A 20,716-nucleotide genomic window follows, 5' to 3' on the forward strand; every position below is an offset into this window, starting at 1 on the left:
CTCCTGTAGTGTTAACCTGTGGCTTGTTAGTAATAGTGTTGTAAAGCAACTCTAAGGTTCAAAGATAGCTCTGCAAAAATCTGTTTTCCTCTTTTCTTAAATGTGCAGTACACAAACAGAAACAAACACATGCAAAAAAGAGCACTACCTTTTCTTTTACCAGCTGACACTTGATTGAAAAATTTTAATTTGCCTGCTGTGTCATACAGGAAAGACCATTTGCATGAAGCAGCCGGACTAATTCTGATTTCACTAAAGTAAAAATTAACCTAGAGAAGAAGCAAGTGAAACTCATTTTGGCGCATTTTGTAACATTATTTTAAATGTCAAATTTCTCAGCCATGAGGGGATAATATAATAATCACATACAGCATTTGAGATAATTTTGTAACACACATCATTTTTAGTCAAAAGTAAAAGAAGTTGTTAGAAACACAACTAAAACTGATACCTATCTAGGCTACAGTATAATTGTCTACAGTTTTGCAAAAAGAACATGTGCATAAGTTAAAGTAGCTATTGGATATCCTTACTATAATCACACTTAAATCCATAATAGTTCCTGGAAGGATTATTTGTTGTTAAATATGTGAGCGGCATAATTCAGTAAGCTCTGTATATGACATCAATGGAGTGCCTGTAAAGAAAAATATTAAAAATATACTGTACAAATGGTCTTATAATTGTAGCTAGAAGCAAATCTAGCACAGCAATACTAGCCTTGGTTAATACCCCAGTGGCATTTGTGTTACTGGTATATTTGTTTATGCTTTAGTTTTATATTATTAACAGAAAGCTTTTTTTTTATTCCTCTCCTGTATGCTTCCAATGTTAGTTACTATCTCTGTTAACAATTCTGGGCTATTGCATTACTTGGGAAGGGAAACACAGATAATCTGAGGCTTTTCGGAGCTTCAGGAGGAAAGATAGGGTGAGATTTGTAATCAATCACATCACTTTTCCATTATACAAGGGATGCCACCCAAAATCTCACATGCTGGATTCCAGCTGACCCACTCCACCATGAGTTGACAGCTTCCTTTAATTGTGTTGCTAGTTCTTTGCTTGTCTTTAAAATGGTCTGTGAAGCAAAGTTGAAGGACAGGACAGCGAGGTATTTACAGATAATATCGGAGAACAGCATTTAATTCTAAGATGCAAGTGACTTACCTGAGAGGTTGGTATTTATTTATAGATGAGAATCAAATATGCATGGCTCAATCAACATTGACGCAAGAACTGTCAAATGGCAATGTTTCATTGCGTTCAAGCAGTCCTGTAAAGAACTGGATTATCTGAATTAATTGTAACAGCCACTGGCCAATCAGCATAAACTGTGAAGAGTTACAGCATCTTACTTTACTAAATCCATTGTTTCCACAAAGTTTAATAATAGTTGGATGACACAAAACCAAATACAACCTGTCCTGCTTAGCAATGGCTGTCAGCTAATTTGCATTTTGAAATCATATCTGAACAAAATATTACCAAACAGCCCCTTCAAACAGGTAGGAGAAAGAGCAAGAGAAAAGACAAATCCAAATGTTTGGTAAAGTGTTAGCACTAGCTATAGGGGGAAAATAGTAAGAAAGAAAAGTATGGTTAAAATCAGGAAAACCTTCTGCTACATGCTATATACAAATCCACCGCTGTCTGGATGCCTTACTACTTGGAAGAGTTTAAAAAACCTGAAATACCAGACCAAAGACCAGAAAAATGTGTCACAAGGAAAAATCCTACAGGATCCAGAACCTGGACTGGATGATACAATAGGACACCCTCATTTCTAGCATTCTTTTCCTGGCAGCTATTCACCTCTTTTGCTAAAATGCTGGCTCCATAAAAAGAGTTGCCTGTCTTTCCTGCCTCAGATATTTTTTTCTGTATGTTTAGAAAATGTATCAAAAAAATAAAATCTTAAAAATATTATCTCCTTCAGACACTGAACTGAAGAATATGAACTGCAATGCTTTGGGATTCTAAATTCTGTAATGATGATAGGAAACACCCTGCCATCTATTGTCTAAGCTCTTCTATTGACTAGCCAGGGCAAAATTAGTATCAGTAGCATTTCCATTGATCTATAAATGGCCTGAGCAAAATCTCATAACAAATCCACAGTGTAGTTGGAACTCATCTGTTGTTTCCACTTCCTACTTTGCAGAATAGATAGTCTCAAAAGAGTCAGGGTAGGCTGAAGACTGGTTGGACAACTCTATAAGTGAAGTCTCAAGACTCTTGTCATTCTAGCTGTCTAAATTACTTAAACAGGACTCAGAGGGACTTAAAGGGGAGAAACGACATGACAAACAATTATATTCTAACACACTATTTATAACAATGCCCTTTCAGATTATTGTTCTACTCAGACTGACACATTACTGTAATCCCAGGGATAAATCAAGGGATTTAGAGTTAGATCGTGCACAGCTTGTAGGCATAAAAAAAATAAATAAATAAATAAAGAAAGAAAGAACTGACATTCGGGAAATATAGCGACTCAAGGAAAAATTCTGCTGGGATGAGCTTAATTTATCAATGTCAATAACAACGGTGAACGCATCGCAAGAATACATGCATATTAATTGAAAATAACTCAGATTAAATCACTGCAGTTTGACATTTTGAGATAGGCACTTTATCTTTTCAAGAAATAGAGCACTATAAAATCTTTAATCTGAAAACACATCTTAATTGCATGTTATCACCTCCTAATTGCTTCTATATTATATTAAACATTTTGCTAATTACTAGCCTGATCATGGTGTAAATAGCTTGAGGCTAGAGCTTATAACCAGCTGAAGACAACTGGGCACAATGAGGGCCACAAAGAAGTTTATCACTTCGGTGTATTATCACGGACTTCCATCATTAGCAGTGTCTATCACTCGTTATCTCTGCTTCCCTTGTGAGATAAAGAAGAGAGGCAATAATGTAGATCAGAGGTTGGCTTGCATTTCAGTTAATCCATCTATTTCTAGCTCTAGATTTCTAATATTCCCTGGAGACAAAAGTTGTCTGCCTACTGCTGTCACTAATATACTGCTTGAAGACTGAGGCCATAATGCTATTTGCTCTACTACAACACTGGGTAATGGAGGTGCTCCTGGACAGCTGGAGGTGCATGCTGCATCTGAATCCAAAGGACATGGACGAAATGCATTGCTATAAGCAATCTACCCACTTAGCTTCAGAACCCAAGTAATACAAATACAATGTATAGACAGCATCTCAGGCAGCAGTTTGTGCATTCATCAGGAATGAAAATTATTTATGTATAGGTAATAAAAGTGATTATACAAAAATGCCAGGTAACCTAACAATGCAGGCACTCGTTTGGGCAGCAACTAATAATTTAGGCACAGTAATTGTTTAGATAATTACTGTTACCTGAAATTAGCAGACCAGAATATTTTTTTTTTAAAGGAAAACAATTTCATCCAACATCACATTCAAGAATGAAGTGACTTTGTGAGTTACAAACTGCAAGGTAAAACAGAGACTTATAAAACATGATTTCCATTTACCAAAGGGGAAAACAAAACAAAACAAAAACAAACAAACAAACAAACAAAAAAATGAGAGCATTTGGTCTGTTCTCAGGTAAAACAGTTTTTCTTGCCTTGGCAGAACATCAGTTTGGCAAGTGCAAAGAGGAGGTGGTGATATATGGCCTATGAATTTTTCTCCCTCTGTTTAAATTAGACTTTCACCGTAGCTCCTTTGTCTGGCCTTACTGTAAAATGCCAGAGGCCTAAGTTTGTCCCTGCTTATAAAAGCTTACTTTTATATCCTTCTTTGCATTGTGGCAGCAGCAAAGGATCCATGCCTGGAGCTTCATTTGATACAGGAAAATAACTCAGAACTTCTTTTACTGAGCAGTAAGTATTCAAGTCGGGCAGAAAGAAAACAGACTGCAAATGAGGGAATATGAAAGACAGATGAGTTTAGGCCTGAGTCACGAGATGCCAAAGCAAACCATTCTCAGCTCCAAACTGTTTTTCTCACTGAAGACCATGCTTCATGAAATTGCACATAATTAAGCAATAAGTAAGCAGTGTACAAATCTGAAGAAACCCTGCCCTCTTATCCACAGGGGCTGACTCCTCAGCATTGGGACACATGACCCTTTCTCCAGCAAAACCAGGGGCACGGTCCCTACTTCGGCATTCCCCTCCTAGGACCTTCACACCTACTGGACTCTCTTCTGTGCCATTTTTTCCATAATTTATTCCAAGAGATATATCACATTTTACCTAAATTTCTGTTTTTCAAAGATTTGAACCTGTGTTTTCTCAGGGTTATCATAAAATAAGCCAGAGAATTGCGGTTAAATAAGGCGTGAGTGCTAACCATGGCCCTGGGTACCGCCTGTCGCTTAGCTTGTGCTCATCTCCCCTGTGGCTGCTGTGACTCCTTGCTGTCCCATCTCTGCACCACAGTCCCTTCAGTGACACAAGTTTCAGCATTACATTGACAGGAATCTTGGGCTGTGAAAGACTGTGTGTCAATGCTTCAGAAACTGGGCTTCCTGTCAAAATTTCTCAGCTGCGAGCATACAGAGGAATGAAATACAGCACAGCTAACCTGAAGGAGGCAATGACGCACAGCTGCTTTATTGCCTGGTACAGGTAAGACATTTTTAGGGAATATATTCTGCCTTTTAATGAGCCCACAGCAGAAGGCCCTGGATTTATCTCAGCTGCCAGAATCCTTTCACTTTCAGGTTCTTATTATCTTTCTCTGTTTCCTTCTGTCTTTGTTTCTAGGCTGTGTCTGTTAAAAGCGCTTCAGCCCCTTTCTTCAGCTCCCAAGCAGTTGTTAGAGGTGCCTCTGCTTTCCCCAAGAATTTCTTAATTTGCCTTCTTTATTTCCTCTTAAACCTATGGGAAAGCTGTGCTGTGTTCTTGCCTGCCTTTGTATCCAAAGCGAGGAGAGGGAAATATTTCCTGGTGGAATAAATATTCTGCCATGGCAGACTGGTGTAAGGACAGGCCCCCTGTGTGGTAGTAAGTGGTTTTAAGAACTTATTACATTAAAAGACGGGGGCACACACAGCTTAAAGGAAAGTCTGTACCATACAAGATTGGACTTTTGCAAGGGCTTATTTCTGTGGTTGTATTTTAAACCCATGCTACACAAGAGTTTCATGATATTTGCTTGTGTTTTCTCCTCTGTATTCACATATTTTATCTACACAGCCACTAATTCTTGATATAAATGATGCTAAGCAGTAAAGTATGGTCCATTAACTTGTTTTTTAAAAGTATCTAAAATTTACGCAGTGATTTAAATAATAATATAAATTATATTAAGTATGTGCAGCAGCAGAGGGTACAGCCTCCTAAACAGAATGAATTTCTCCTTGGAGAGCACTGATTAGTTCATTTTTCCGAATGCATCTTTTGTTATAGTCAGAAGTTCCCTTTTTTCCCCCTCACTGTCTCACTTATGAAGCATGCATATGTATATATGTAAGTTCCATTTATATATTTCATAGCTAGATTAAGTGGTACCCTACTTCACCTCCACAAAGGGCACAGCACTTCTCAAGGTGGTAGCTACGTTTCTTAGGCAGGGGAAACTGAGGACAAGGTAGCCCATCTGTGGGTTCTTGACCTGCTCAATATATGGGCTGACCACTTCCAAACACACAATCTGTTGCTAAGATTTGCTGACCACTTCCAAACACACAATCTGTTGCTAGAGAAATGTGGATGAATACTGTCGTTTCTCTCGATGAAATGTATTGTTGAGGCCAATTATAAGGTGTTGTCCATTAAAACTGATCTAGCAGTTATTGCTCTGTCAAAAAGGTATAGCAGATGGCTTTGCTCTGCTTTCTCGAGTATCTAGCAATGCACCTCTGCTTCTCCTCTCCCCTCACTCTACTTATTCACACCATGTTTCCCAGGGCAGGGAGAAGTCCCCTTGTTCTTTCCATACCCCTAGAAAACAGGCTGCCATCTGGCCTAATGAGTTTTGAAAAAAACTGCCTTCAAGGTAACTTTTTTTTACTTGCAGTGATGTTCCTTTGGTGGTTGTTTACCAGCACCCTGGTCATTTAGACTGTAGTTTAAGATGCATCATGGTTGTTTTTTTCCCCTAGAAATATCAATGTAGGTAGTGCTTTCCAATAAGTGGACATTAATTCATGCTAAATTACAGTGGGATTCCCATGAAATTACATATTACATCCACATGAATACTGAAAGAAATCATTATGATTAATGATATAATTTATACGTGCATGTTGATGAAAGAATCATAATCTAGACTAAATTAGTAGAGATTTATGTACTAATAATTTTATTGTGCTCTAAGGTCCAGATGAAAACAAACTAAGTGATGTTGTATTGACAGCCAGTTCACATTATCATACCTTAAAGGGGTAGTAAAACAGTATCAAATAAACAATTTCTAATGTACATTAACTCCATTTTACTTTTTTTTTTTTTTTTTTTCCCTGCAGAATCCTTATTTATGGCACTTCTAGGAATAAGGTTTCCATTCCTTTCATCTTCACATATGTGCCAAAGAATCTAGGTAGATGAGATGAATGGAAATATTTAAACATAAAACAACTGACTTTTAACAGAGCAAAGTAAACAAACTGATCTGCTCTGCCCATGAGCTTTTGAGTGCGTGAAGGCCATGTGGCTGCATGCAGGGAGCTGGTGCAGCTCTCCCCAAAGCTCATGGCACCCCAGCTCACTACTGAGGACGGCCATGGCAGCACCCTACACTCATCCAAACTACCCATGTTGTTGACACCCACACCACACCTGAGCCACTCACCAGCTGTATCCCAAACATTCAGCGCACTCCTGTCTTAAATGCAATCTTTATTGCTTTTTTATAGCTTAATGCAGACAGTGGAATATGGGGAGTAAAGGCACCACAAAATGAATTTATCCTTAATTTGCCATATAGGAAAATACCAGCAGAAGCACCTTTCTCATTGGAAGTATTTTTTGAAGTGTTTATTGCTCAAACTGAAGCACAACTGAAACTGATGGTAATAATGCAGGCCTTTTAAAAAGTCTGTGTTGCAGGGACCATGTACCAGTGTCACACAGTCACCTTGTGCAGTTCAAAATGCAGCTGATGGTAAACATATGAGATAAATTGCATTACTTAATATTCTAAAGAGAGGGTTGCAAATCATTTTACATTAATCACTAAAGCAAATGTTTATAAAATGCATCTCTGTGTGTAATCACCAGCTGATCTTACCTCTGAAATTCTTATGAGAAATAGAAAGTGGAACATACATTAAATTCTATTTCAGTTACATTTTAAAAAGGATAAATTGCTGACTGGCAAAATCTGCGATATTTTTTTTTCCTAGGATGCTCTTAGAACATCATCCTTTTCATATATTCTTTAAAGAAATAGTCTAATTTAGTCAAAATAGTCCTATGTTTTTGCAATAACTTGCTTTATTAATCTATAGCAACTTGGATAGGACTCCTCCCTAGGGAGTTGAGACTAAACTATTTGTAATTTCCTAGAAGCAAACATTCCCTAATCTCTTTGTCTAACACTGTAGTAAGATGAGACAACAGCAGCACTACCACTGTGAATTAGTAATTTAAGCAAGATCCAGAATGTCTTTCCCTCCATCCTCCCTTTTTATGTTAAAATGTTAAAATTTGCTATTTTAACATTTTGCTGCTGGGGATGCATTTTCTTTATAGTACAAAGCTGAATATGAGAGGCAGTGTTTTAAATTTTACACAATCTCAGATATATTAGTTCATAACAAAGAATGTTGGAGGATTAACTCTCTTCTAAAGGGAACCCAATGTCAATTTGCAAAAGGAGAAATTACTAATGGCAACATACTAATGACAAGCAACATTTTTCTATACATTTTACCTAGCTATTATTTATGGAACCTGCAGCCACCACTATACATTATGCAGAATACCTAACTAATTTTCAAAATCCTCGCTTAAAACTGAATTCAAGGGAAAGACCTCTTGATCTTACAAAAGGCATTATTGCCGGAGATTAAACTGCTTGATGCTATGTATTGTTCTAGCTGTAGTCAAGAAGGAATATTAATTGAGATGTTCCATGGATTACAGTGTGTATTCCACAGCGGTTCGCATGTTTCCTGGTGGTCTTTCCAACAGGAATAGCACAAATGAGGGGAATAAGACGGATCATTTTGAACCTTAGTTGTTAAGCCATTGTTCTGTCGTGCACAAAAGGTAATGCTTGGTTGATTTGCTTTATTTCTGAGCTGTTCTGATTTTTTCCTTGTGCACCTAATCTCTGCCACTTCCTCTGTGAGTCATCAGCAGCTGGACCCAGTGAAACCACAGGAATTGGCTCCTGGTAAAGAGCTCTAATGGTGCTATTACTCAAGTTCAAATCTCTTTAAGCCTAGTAAAGAAGCATCATGAGTCATATGGTACAGACAAGAGTTCTTTTGCATTTGCTTCTTTAGGAAAATCAAAACCCATGCTTTGCTTTTTCAAAGTGATTACAATGGGTGGCTCCTATACCTATCTCTCTCTGCCTGTCCTTTGCAGTAAGGATGAAATGTTATTTTTCTTTGAATTCCTCATTACTTTTTCCTTGTACTTAACCACTCTACTGGCTATAATTTAAAGCAAGTTCTTAAGAAATAAAACAACAAAAAAATTTACAACCATTTGGCTCTTCCCTTTCTGCTCGTTTTCATTGCACAGAAGTGCAATGTGAGTCACACCTCTGATTCAGCTGATTTGATTAGTTGTTGCTGCCATACTCCTGCTGCTGTCACGGCAGTAGTCTGTATTTGTGGCATACATTCCTGCTGTCTGACAGAACAGGTGGATATTGTACAGTAGATTGAAAAGAATGGTTTGAATGGTAATTGTTCTGCATCCCTGTTACACAAACGCAGCAGAAGTTGGGTCTGTAAAATGAGTCTCTCATGATTTGCCTGCAGTTACTAGGATGGTCACATATCTTATTTAAACTAAGGCCAGATTTTCAACTGTAGAAGAGAATAACCTGGTCAAATGAAATTTACAGTTTGAGATGGTCAGATGTTGTTCATAACCTCTGTTCATTTCGATTCTAAGGCTTTTCTATACAAGACAATTTGAAAACTTCAGAGAGCTCTTTGACTCTTGGTAAGAGTTCCTTTCCTCTCCTTCAATTAAAACAAGTCATCCTTAACATTTAAAAATGGTCCTTATTAAAAGAATATCTCAGTTATTATCCTCTGAGACTAGCATTTTGCCTTCTGATGAAGTCTTGCATGCTGGTTGTAGAAGCTTTACTGAATTGTAATGTAATGCTGCTCTGCATAGTCTGTGACAGCCTGTTAAAATGGGCAGTAGAAGAAGAAAAGGAAAAAATGAAAGAAAAAAGGAGAACGGGGAAAGGAAGGGAAAAACTCAAAGGGAGATAATTGTTCAGTTTACTGAGCAGAGTAAACTATATGGTAGTTAAGAGATCCTCTTGCAAAGTGGAGGGGCACCTCTGACTATAGAGGTCTTTGAATTATCTGTAAAACATGACACAGGGATACCCTGAAATTCCACATGCTTCATGAGTCGAAAGTATTTCAATGAAAACACAAGTAGCAGTTAACCAATAGGAAGAACTGGAGAAACCAAATACAGAAAACATGAAACCTAAAGAGAATGAAACTGTAGTCTCTAAATCAGATCCTTCATTTATTAGTGCAGTTGTATTTAAATGGATGAAGATCTCCAACACAGGCATTCCCAAGTTGCAATCCAAATACCACAAGTCATACACAAGTGTCTGCAATGGTGACTTGTGACCCCATGTACAGCTCTAGGCTGAGACTGCTATCACTACTGTTGCTGATGGCAGTAGTTGGCAAGGAAAAGTTTGAAAATCATCATCCTAACAGATAAACAGCTTTCCCTTTCATGCAAGATATTCATTTTAGTCAAATAGTGTGCCTCATCTAAAGTTTGCCTATTATTTCACCTAATAATCACCTATTATTTCTCCAGTTTGAACAAATCTATATGTTTTTATACTATAAATGCAATCTAAATACCAACTTACCAGCAGTGCCAAAATTTACAATTGATTACTTCTGCCTAAGCAAAGATAGTGCTATTTCTCGTGATATATTTTTCAAGCTAGCTATTAAATCAGTGGCAGATTGTAAGTCATGATTCTGTAGTAGAAAAATCTGACAAAAATTTGAAGCCAATATTGTGCACATTTTTAATGTGCACTTTTTCAAATATGCTCATCTGAGCTGTTTGTTCTACTATGGAAGAAACTTCCTAAAGGCAGGGAAAAAGCATAAACTGGTAACATTTTAGGTGGACTGCAATTCTCTAACTTGGAAGCTTTACAAAGCTTTATGGCATTTATTTCAAATTAATTGATGCAAGTATTTTGTGTGCAATTTTTAGAATTATTAATTTGTTCAGCCTTTACCTTTTAGCTATACAGTTGACAATAGTGTTTTAAAAATTGTGATACTGACAGTTTTCCGACTATCAGGTACATAGAGGATAAAGCAGAACCAAAGAGCTTTCAGTTTTCATCCAATTCTAACAGATTTAGAATTATAAACAAATGTATTTGTTTTGCAGTAGAAGCTGGTTTCATATTCTCAAAAATGTAAACAATTTGCAGCTGCTTGATTTTTTGCTGCTATCATAAATATTCATTACAATTTTCCAAGATCTACAAATATAAGGTGACCTTACACCCGCTCCCTTCCCACCCCCCCCAAAAAAAAAAAAAAAAAAAAAAAAAAAGTCTTGGGTGGTATAGAGCACAAGTTATCACTTCTTCACCTTTCTAAGAATTACACAGACAGCTGCAAAGTCTGTGCTGCCCATCACATGCAAGGCTTCTGGCACATGTTTTTCTGTGTATTTTGAACAGAACTAATGAAAAGCCACTGCATTAAAGCTGTGTTAGAGGAGAGTCTGATAGCACAGTTTTGGTACAAGTATAATGTCCCTGAGAGAAACTGTTAGGTGTGTGATCAATAGCTCTGAACACGACTTTTAATTACATTACTACATATTTTTTAGTTTGCACCACAACAGTTTTCTGGCCATAAGAATGGCCATAAGAAAATCGAATGAGAGTGAATGGAAGAATTAAAAAAAAATAATAAAAATCACAACTGGCAAAGCTAACTATTCTGTTTGCAAATGCATTAATTGTTCAGCAAATAACACTGACACTAAATTATACAAAAATATATCACATTGTGTGACAATTTATTACATGAAAAGATATACTGTATTATCCTAACTTTACTCAACAAACAGGTACATCTTCCTCAACCTTGCAAAGTTCTGTGTTTTTTTTTTCATACAACTTTCTCCTTCAGTATTTCCACATACTGTCTATAACAGGTATGTTTGTGTTTCAGGTGAATTTATTATGTTCCTAAAACTAATAAAAGACTGTATACGGAGACAGTAATTGCATCAGTACCACCAGCCAGTCAGATAAGCCAGGGACGGGAAGGTAGGGGGTCCTGACTAATATGAGATGTAAGAAAAGACTTGAGAAGGTGAAGAAATTCCACTCAGAAAGATGCAGGACTTCGAGGGAGCTGATCTTCAGTGGAATAAATTGCTTCAAGTGATGCTGAATTACACCAGCTTGCCTTACACATTTGGGTCATCTGATATGTGATTTAAGCACAGCCTATATGACCCAGATTTCTAATGATACTTCTCAGGAAATAATGACTAAAATGACACATTAGTGACAAAAACTAGGATTTGTACCCAGATTCATAGAACATTTTCCACTAAAGGACTACATCCACAACACACTTTTTTCCTGGGGTAGTCACAAGGTATAAATAAATTATGGGTAATATTTTCATAAGTACATATATGATTTAGAAATCCATGCCCCATTATTTAAATTGAAGGAAAATGTTTAAAATGATTTCAAAGGGATTGAGGTGCTGAAGTACTATAAAAAAAAACCCACTAGGCTCCTTTTACATTCCATGTCTGACCATAAATGCTTAGATGTCCCTTTGAAGGTCAGTTAGCATCCAAGCTGCTTTCAGAACTCTGAATTAGACCCCTAAACAACATAAGTGCTTTTGAAAATGAAAGCTAGCAAAATCTTGCATGTATGTTGGTTTTATAAGTTAAGAGTATCTGAAAATCTTACCTGTAAAGTTCAACAGCTTTATAAGCCCTTGACCAAAACCCAACATTCTTCATCTATCAACATGAGAATGTAAACTAAGCACAGTCCTATAAACAGAGAGAATGGTTTAAGTTTATTTTTTTTTCTCACTTAAAAACATGCTCATATTTACAGACCCAGGAATCTTTTCCAAATACTCTTTGGAACTTTTGCATATATAACTGTAGCTTAATGTTTTCCCCTTAAATATGCCAATTACTTTCAAAATTTTCACCTCAATTAAACAAATGAAGAATAATCTCCTAAGAAGAGCTGAAACAACATCTTATATTTTGATACATTTATATATATATATTTTTTTTTTTCTGATGTGAAGCCTTTGTATAGAAGGCAGTGTTATATACAGTCAACTGATATTCATGTTTATAGGATACAATCCTCCAATATGAAAGGTCTAAATTTTCTTTTCCTCTCTGTGGCTTTAAGACAATTTGTCTTAAGCCTATGAGATCTGGAGAACTACTGAAGTAAATTGAGAAAACAAATTTAACAACTAGGTACTCATTTTCCGAGCTAAATTTTTAATTGTGGATATGGGAATTCTCTATGGCACTGAACACAATCCAGAAAGTAAAATGCTCAAAAAACAGTATATATTGTTGGTACGAGAATAAGAAAATACCTCTGCCTGATTCTCCTTGAAAATATTAGTCAAGTCAGTGTAATGCAGTGCTGAGGATACTTGAGACAGATATATTATTTGTTAATGTTTACTTTATGATATGTATGCAACGTTAAACATTTGGGTAGATATGCGGTTAATATGAAACCATACCTAGGTACCTTTATGATTTTTTCCCCTCAAAGCACCTAAAACACACTTTCATAAAAACTACTTTTGGGAATAGAAAAACTGTGCAGAGAGTGATTTTATTTTAAAACAAAATCACATTTCCAATCCTATTTCTCAGTAAGTCATATCCTTTTTACATTTCACAGAAATGACATGTCATTAGGAAATGATGCTACTCTTGGTTACATGGGCATGTCATGTTACAGTACATTAGAAAACATGATGTGCTGACATAACCATGCATGACCATTATTCAAAAGACACTTTATACCCTGGCAGTTCAGTAAGAAGCATATTTAATTCTCAGCACACATATTCTGCATATATTATAATCTACACATGCAAAATGTAAAAGATCAGGAAAAAAAATAAACAAGAAAGGAAACAGGGCAATCATGAAGTCAAATTATCCTTTATTCAGCATTCATCCACCTTCACATATCAGTCCCCCCTTACACTGCATATGCAGAGTTTTCAGCATAGTCCCTGAGTGATCATTTATGCAAAACAAACCTCAAACAAATAGAAATAATTACTTTGAATTTTATTTTAGAAAATAAAAACACTTTTCTTTACCTCCATAGCTGTTATCGTTGACCTTTGGATTTTATTCTTTCTCTGCTTTTGGTGTGTGTTAACAACATCTGGGACTCATCACGCTGTCCGGCATTTCAACAAAGATGATGTCACTGGTGCCAAATACTTTGACAAACATGGCTAGTGCATAAATCTAAAGAACTGAAACGCCAGACAAATAATGTTTATGATTAGAGAAAAAATGAATCATTTGTACCATGAGTTTAAGTACTTTAAACAGACTTTCTTTCCAGGGGGAAAACATTGACTTAAAAATGTAAAAGCAAGTATTTATTTTTTTATTTATTAACTCTGAGAGTTTGGAAGAGCTTTTGATATTCCAGCGTTCGTTACAACCTTGGGGAAGGTTAAGTTAACCCTTTGAACAAACATTCCTACTGGCTTCCAATTCACTCCAACAAAGTAACTTAATCACCAGCTAAACTGAATTCAAACTGCTCTTAGAGAACATGAACTGACATAGCTCAGCCCTGATGACAGGGAGATGAAGAACAGTGAATTTGTTGCTGACGTGCACCAAGGGGCCCCAAACTCTCGATTCCCACATCAGTGTGATTTCACCGCACAGAAGGGTAGGTGCGCAGTCGGCCAAGGTGTGAGTTGTGTGCCAGCAATGAACACAACTCACAAGCATCACGACACCGAGCATCACCTGCAGTGCTGCTGGCAGGGCAGGGAGTGGCAGGACAGCAACAGAGGAGAGCTCTGTGCTAGGCTGCCCGGCCCCACCCTGCTGAGAGAGCAGTCGGCAGCTGCAGAGACCACTCCATCTACCACCTCTTCTTCAGCCACACATCGCAGAAGGAATTTCTTTCTTAGCCTTTTCTTCCTGTGCACCCATCCGAAACCTAGCAGGCCTTTTCAAGGATTGCTTTGTTAAATATATAATTCTAAAGGGAATTATTCAGTTCAGTACTGACCACTCCCACCAAGAGTTCATAAAAGCAGCATGACCCTACCAGTCTAGCAGGGAAGGGATGCAGGAGATTCCCAAGAATGCAAGTTTATCAAGTGGAACAGCACCATAAGTGTTGCATTTCTCTGCTGCTAGTTCACCTACAATTACAGGAATTGTGATCCACGGTTTATCCAATAAGAGTGCAAACAAAAAAGGTGAATAACAGAGGCATAGAATCACCTGGTCTTGCTATCAAGCCTAAACCTGGCACAGCAGTGATTCTGAAGGGCAATAAGTGCACAGGTAACTTCTGTGACATGGTCACTGATACATATTAGAGCCAGCTTAATCATGTAACTATCAAACAAGCAGAGAAAGATGTATTTCAGCTAAGGTATAAAAGTGAAATTCTAGAATACACATAAAATGGTAAAAAAGCAAACAAATTACAATATAGCAAAGGTGTCAGATAAGGATTTGAGTCCTTTAATCACATTGCTAATAAAGTTTGAATAAAATTAAGTCACCACCATTTATTATACCTTATAAGTTTATTATACCTTATAAGTTTAAATATTAAGCTAAAATATGATTAACTCAGCTTTCAGCTGACTCCGAAAGCATTCATCTGCAATTGCTATTGGTGAATACTTTCACACCAGCAACTATTACTTTCAGCCGTCGGGTACAACATCTTGCACCCAGAAGTAGCAGGAACATGTTTTTTTTTTATTTTCCCCACACACAGGAATATTAACCTTTATACAACTGTAGTATTTCCTTACGCTTAGTCATGACAATATTTTCCTTTTGCTTTATACCACATGCCTTAATTTAAAATCTCTCTGATAAAACTAAAAGGACAGGGAATTTTATAAAACAGAATAATCCTGCTGAACATGCAATTAATTAACGGAAACATGGAGATGGATATTTTTGAAAGCTCCTTACAGGCTCTAGACAAACACAGTGAGATAACAATGGCAAATTGTTTGGCTTACTAACCATAACCAAATGTATGCCATTCTATCAAAACATTCTCAGGAGGATATCAAAGACTCTTTTTAAAGTAAACATCTTGTGTCATCCTTTTACTGAAGTGGAACAAGGGTCTCTAATAAAAATAGTGTATATCAAGGACCCTCAAAGAGGTTTATATACGTATTACTGAACTTTGAAAATGCAGCCTGAGAGGTACACTAATAATTTCACCCAGCGGAGCAATAAACATTCCTGCCAAAATAATTATGTAAAATTACATAAACCCTTTTTAAAGAGAATGCGTTTCAAGGAGATGTAAAGTATAGACTCAGTTACTTCAGCTTTTTTCTTTTTCTTTCCTTAAAGCTGTGTTCTACAGAAAGCATTTTAGTATGTAAAATTTCTCTCCTTGTAAAATACTCCAAATAGAAGCCAAAATTCACACCTGATTTTAATGCATAGTACCTACATGGCATATGGTGCAAACTACAAAAAGTTTAGCATTGAGAAATAAGCAAACCACAGCCAAAATAGAAAGGCTTTTAACATCTGAAGCAATTCATAGAATAGCAATGAACAGATAAAGGCAAATACTTTTTCATCAAGGAATACTTTAACTTTTAAATAGAGTATGTAATCCAAAGGGAGTTACGAAATACTTAAAGCACTTGATCATTCTTAAAATGCAGATTGCAGTGCTGGAATGCTGAGAAAGAAAGGAAAAAAACAAACAAACAAACAAAAACAATTAAACACTTTTTTAAAAGAACCTTACAGTATAGCAATGGATCTAAGTCTTGGGAATTACATTAGTAAAACATTCATGCATGTTCCTGTTCAAACTTCACAGAAGAGTACTTTCCTTAAACAAATAGGCTAAAATTAAGACACTTAAGGATAAACACAAGTATTTTGTCAGATTTGTCTTCTGTAATAAGTAAATCTGTTCTTCAGGTTTCCCCAAGATGCTCAAAAAAACCTTATTCTAAAAAGCAGTAAACATTACATCCATTTAATTCGCACAGAATAAATACCTGAATGGAAAAAAATATGCTGCCATGAGGTCTGAACTAAGAAGTTTTTTGCATGAAACTATAGGGAATTTCAGCTTCTACAGTGCTTCAATAATTCTTTCTTGGCATTTCTGAGAATTCCTAGTATAAATATAACATAAGAAAAAACTGCTTGATTGCAACTTGATTTTTAGAATCAGAAAGGAGCTCCCTCAAACAGATTTTTAGCACAGATTCCTCTAATGAACCTGCAAAATGTTTTCTCAAAGCTTGCTCTAGAGAAACTTACAGGAAACTTGGACAAAATTTTCAAGATCCTAGAAAAAGTGAGGACATTGCTAGTTACCAACTCATTCCTCATAGTTCTTTAGTTCTGACATCCATGAGTCAAGGCTGCAGGAAATGCTCCCAAAATTAGTGGGAACACAGGTGTAAGAGGCTGAGATGGTGGCTGACAGGATTATCACCCTCAGAAATGCAGGGATGCCGTAATATTGGTTCTCTTCATCTTCCATTTCTTTCTTCCTTCTAGGTGGTGAACAGACTGTAAAATGAGCACTACAGAAATGTGAAGAGAACTTTCTTCTGGTCCTTCTATCCCTTATATATCTACCTATCTAAAAACAAAACAAAACAAACAAAAAAGAATAAAAATCAAAACACATAAAAGTTTTAGCATAAGAATAACCAGGCTGCAAGAGACCAAAGGTCTCTCAAGCAGAGTATTACCTCCAGCAGCGGCCAGTGGCAGAAAAGTGGGGAAGAGCAGAGGAACCTGGCTTGTATTTAAGAGATCCCTCTGTCTGGTTGTACTTTTCCCAACCACTGGCACGCAGTGTACTTGGGACTTCCTTTGGTTGCTGGAGGCCAGGCTGTTCACTCTCTCATGGCCCTCTCTTTATGCTCGCTAGCCTGTCACTTTTGCCAAGGGATAGTATAGGACAAAACAGAGATGACCGTCGATGAGAAGAAAGAGCAAGAGGAAATTCTTTAGAAGAGTGATCGGTGCATGTGCTGCTCAAGAACCAAAGCAGAGGAGTAAGGTCTGTAATTCCAGAGAGGGAATTGCAAAGCCCCATGCAACTGTTCAGCAACATCACGCATGAGCCCTACAGCTGCTGTAACATTAATTTCATTGGAGCTGTGGTACTAGTGATATGACCAAAAGAATGAAATAATAGGAAATGGGAAGCTGAAATACTGGAGGGAAGAGAAGTACTTTTAAAATGTACTGGCAGTATCCAATAATCAATTTAATAATTCACTGTCTAACATGTTCCTCACAGATTATTTTTTTCAAGATTTGCTGTTTATTATTACTTCCTACAGGCCTGATATTTCCTTTCAGACTTTCCTGCTAGATCAGAGTTATATGAGACTGACAGCTTCACAGGTATATAAAATCATTCAAGTAACTGTATATTCAAGGATTTGGTGCTACATCCAGCTGTTCTCTGGAAGAGCAAAGACTTGGGAACTATCACATGAAAAATGAAAAGAGTTGGCAAGGACTACTAATTAGTTCAGAAGAAACTGTATTATCATGATATACTAATAGAAATAAAACTGGCAAAAATAAAATCTGCCTTTTCTTAGGTAGAATTCTTCTGTGTCCCCACATCATAATAATGACCATGTTAGAATTGCTCAGGTAGATAACAAACAATCTGAAATTATTCATTAAGACAAATTACTACAACCTCCTGCCTATATTCATTCAAATTTTATTACTACGTAAGCTATCCCACTGTCTTCGCTGCAATTAATCAGAGCCAGTATGAGTGGAAATGGAAGAATCAGGCCCAATATAGCCACAGGACATAGATGTTTAGCAGTGGTTCCAAGCATACTTTCCCCCCTCTTTTCTAAAGTTTGGCAGATTTATTTCAGAGCATTTCTATCAAATAGTTTATATGAATGAGATAAAGAATTTTCTGGCTCACAGTCTGGAATCTCTTCCTCTAGATCTTGGAAAGAATTAACACGATGATGAATAAGCATCTTCAATTTTTAATTTATATTATTAAAACACTCCGTTATGATCGACAAGTTTGTGGGTTCATTTTAGTTTTATCTGAATGATGAACTATATTCTGACTGCAGCATTTCAGACTATACCTGAAAAATATCAGGCTCCATATCCAGATATTTTTCTCTCTTCCTTTCCTGTTTCCCCCTCCTCCTGTATTCTTCTGCTATATTTTACTGCCCTTCTGAAAAGAGATTTTCTCCTTTATTTTCCCTTTATGTGCAGACCATCCTTCAGACATAAGTTTAGAATGTAGTTTTCTCTTCATATTGAAATTAATATTCCATTGAATCAATTGAGCAGGAATGCAAATGTCTTTGGATTTTTTTATTTTTTATTTTATTAAGGAGAAAAAATATTAATAAGTGTCTTAGCTAGAAAATGTACTCTGCTGCCATTGTGAACAACTACACCTTCTCTCTGATTTCCTAGGCTGTGCATTTGAGCAAGTTTTTTGCTCGCTGTTGTATTCTGGAACAGGTGAAATATTTCAGTTATCCTGTATGGCCAGATTGGAGCCACCTGCCAAGACACGAAGGACTGGCATAGCCTGGGGGCAGGTTTCCCTAGGAATGTAATAACGTACCTGGTGCAGTTCTAAATGGCCCTTCTCTTAATGAAACAGTCCTGTGCTACATTCGGGATTCTGGATCTATTTTTCAGAGACTTCAGAAATGGCAAAGAGAAATGGTTTCAGCAGGAGATAATGGGCTTTATGACTTTTCCCAAATTATTCCCCTTTTTAGTAGCCATCATCTTGTCGGGTGACATCTGTAATGATTAGAGGATGATATTTTAGACTGACAACTGGGCTGTCATTCACACTGTCAGTCAGCAAACATCCATGTTGCCCAGGGTTACAAAGCTAGTTTATGCCTTTGTCCTGTAGTATTTAGTGCTGCTGATTCTATACGTTGATTTCAGATGAAGCAGTCCTGACAGCTAGTGCCAGAGGCAGGCAGAGAACTCCTGTTGATGGTGGAAGTCCCGTGGTGCCTTTGTGTGCGACAGTTTTAGTGGTTCTGCAGCAGCCCATCAGGTAGGACATAGCCCTATAGTAGTAGGGTGGATCTAGTAAATTCCTCTGTTTTCAAAAAATAGAAGGCTAATATTTAATCTATGCCCTAGAAACACATCTAAGTATTTTAGGCTTAAGTATCTGAATAGGAGCTTTCTTAAACCACGCAGTTGTCTGCAGAAATATTACCCTAAAAAGACCATAATGAAAACCAGCCCAAAGCAGCAACTTGAGGCTCTGAGTATGAGCAGTCCCTATGCTTTCCCCAGCTTAAAAAAGCACCCTCACCAAACCATCAGTAAGAATAAAATAATTGTGCTACACAGCAACACCTTCAAACTGTACAACTGCCCCTTGTTACACAGTCCAAATAACCTTCCTACTCACTCACTGCCTTTGCGTGCATCCCTGGCCAAAGCAAAGGCCTCTGCTTGTCCTGAAACCAGGACAGCATTTTTGAGAACCCAGCTTTAGGATCCAAAATCCAGATTTTCAAAGGGAAAAAGTACCAGCAGTTCTCAGAAACATCAAAGCAATTTTTTGAGTGTGTACCAACTCTGATATTCAACACCTAGAACATTAGCATCAGGAAATCAAGAACAGAAACACCAAAGACAGCTTCCCTGAAGGTTTCTTTCATCTCTTTTTGCTTCAATGTATTCTTCTGTTAACACAACAATAATAACATTTCTTACAGGAATACTGAGCAAATGGGATTCTCACAAAACTTAAAAATTTATAACTAATGAACTAGGTGATAAATTAAGATAAAGAATGCTAACATCCAGTTTGTTATCAGTGAGCAGCTAAGTTATTTGTTATTATTTATTTCCGGACAGGTAACAGTGCAAGACATCCTAGCACACTGTTTCACAGACCAGTTTGAAACTCATAACACGCATCTGTGACATCTGCCTTCTGCAAGTAGGCTTGCAGCCTTGTCCTCAGAAAATGTAAAATGAAAAGAGTGTGCTCAAAGCAAATTTGCCTAAAAATTCAATGAAAGTGCCTTAAAACACAGGTAGAAATTGCATAGTCTGAAGGCAAGGAAGTCCTTCAGTAATGTTTCTAGCTAATGTTTCTGAAGCATGTAAAGAAGTAACCCAATTTCATAAATAAGCTGGACAAAAAGGATGCCTTCCACAAATCTTATTGCCTATTTTATGCATATGAGAGCATAAAGTCCCTACTTGGGTCTGTC

At 37.0% G+C, this 20,716-nt stretch overlaps 1 long non-coding RNA gene across 6 annotated transcripts in view; it reads right to left on the reverse strand.

Annotated features, from left to right (window-relative positions):
- LOC106018110 (uncharacterized) overlaps positions 1–20,716 on the reverse strand; it is a 192,351-nt gene that overhangs the window by 94,449 nt on the left and 77,186 nt on the right. For 5 of the 6 annotated variants that reach the window (XR_011811386.1, XR_001191991.5, XR_001191992.5 and 2 more), the window contains exons 2-3: positions 13,556–13,717; positions 12,148–12,233 (exon numbers count right to left, since the gene is read on the reverse strand). The exons of the other annotated variant lie outside the window; for it this stretch is intronic. This is a non-coding gene — a long non-coding RNA (uncharacterized lncRNA). The remainder of the gene's footprint in view (positions 1–12,147; positions 12,234–13,555; positions 13,718–20,716) is intronic. 6 annotated transcript variants of the gene reach the window in all.

Source organism: Anas platyrhynchos, chromosome 9, assembly GCF_047663525.1.
Source record: "Anas platyrhynchos isolate ZD024472 breed Pekin duck chromosome 9, IASCAAS_PekinDuck_T2T, whole genome shotgun sequence".
Taxonomy (NCBI): domain Eukaryota; kingdom Metazoa; phylum Chordata; class Aves; order Anseriformes; family Anatidae; genus Anas; species Anas platyrhynchos.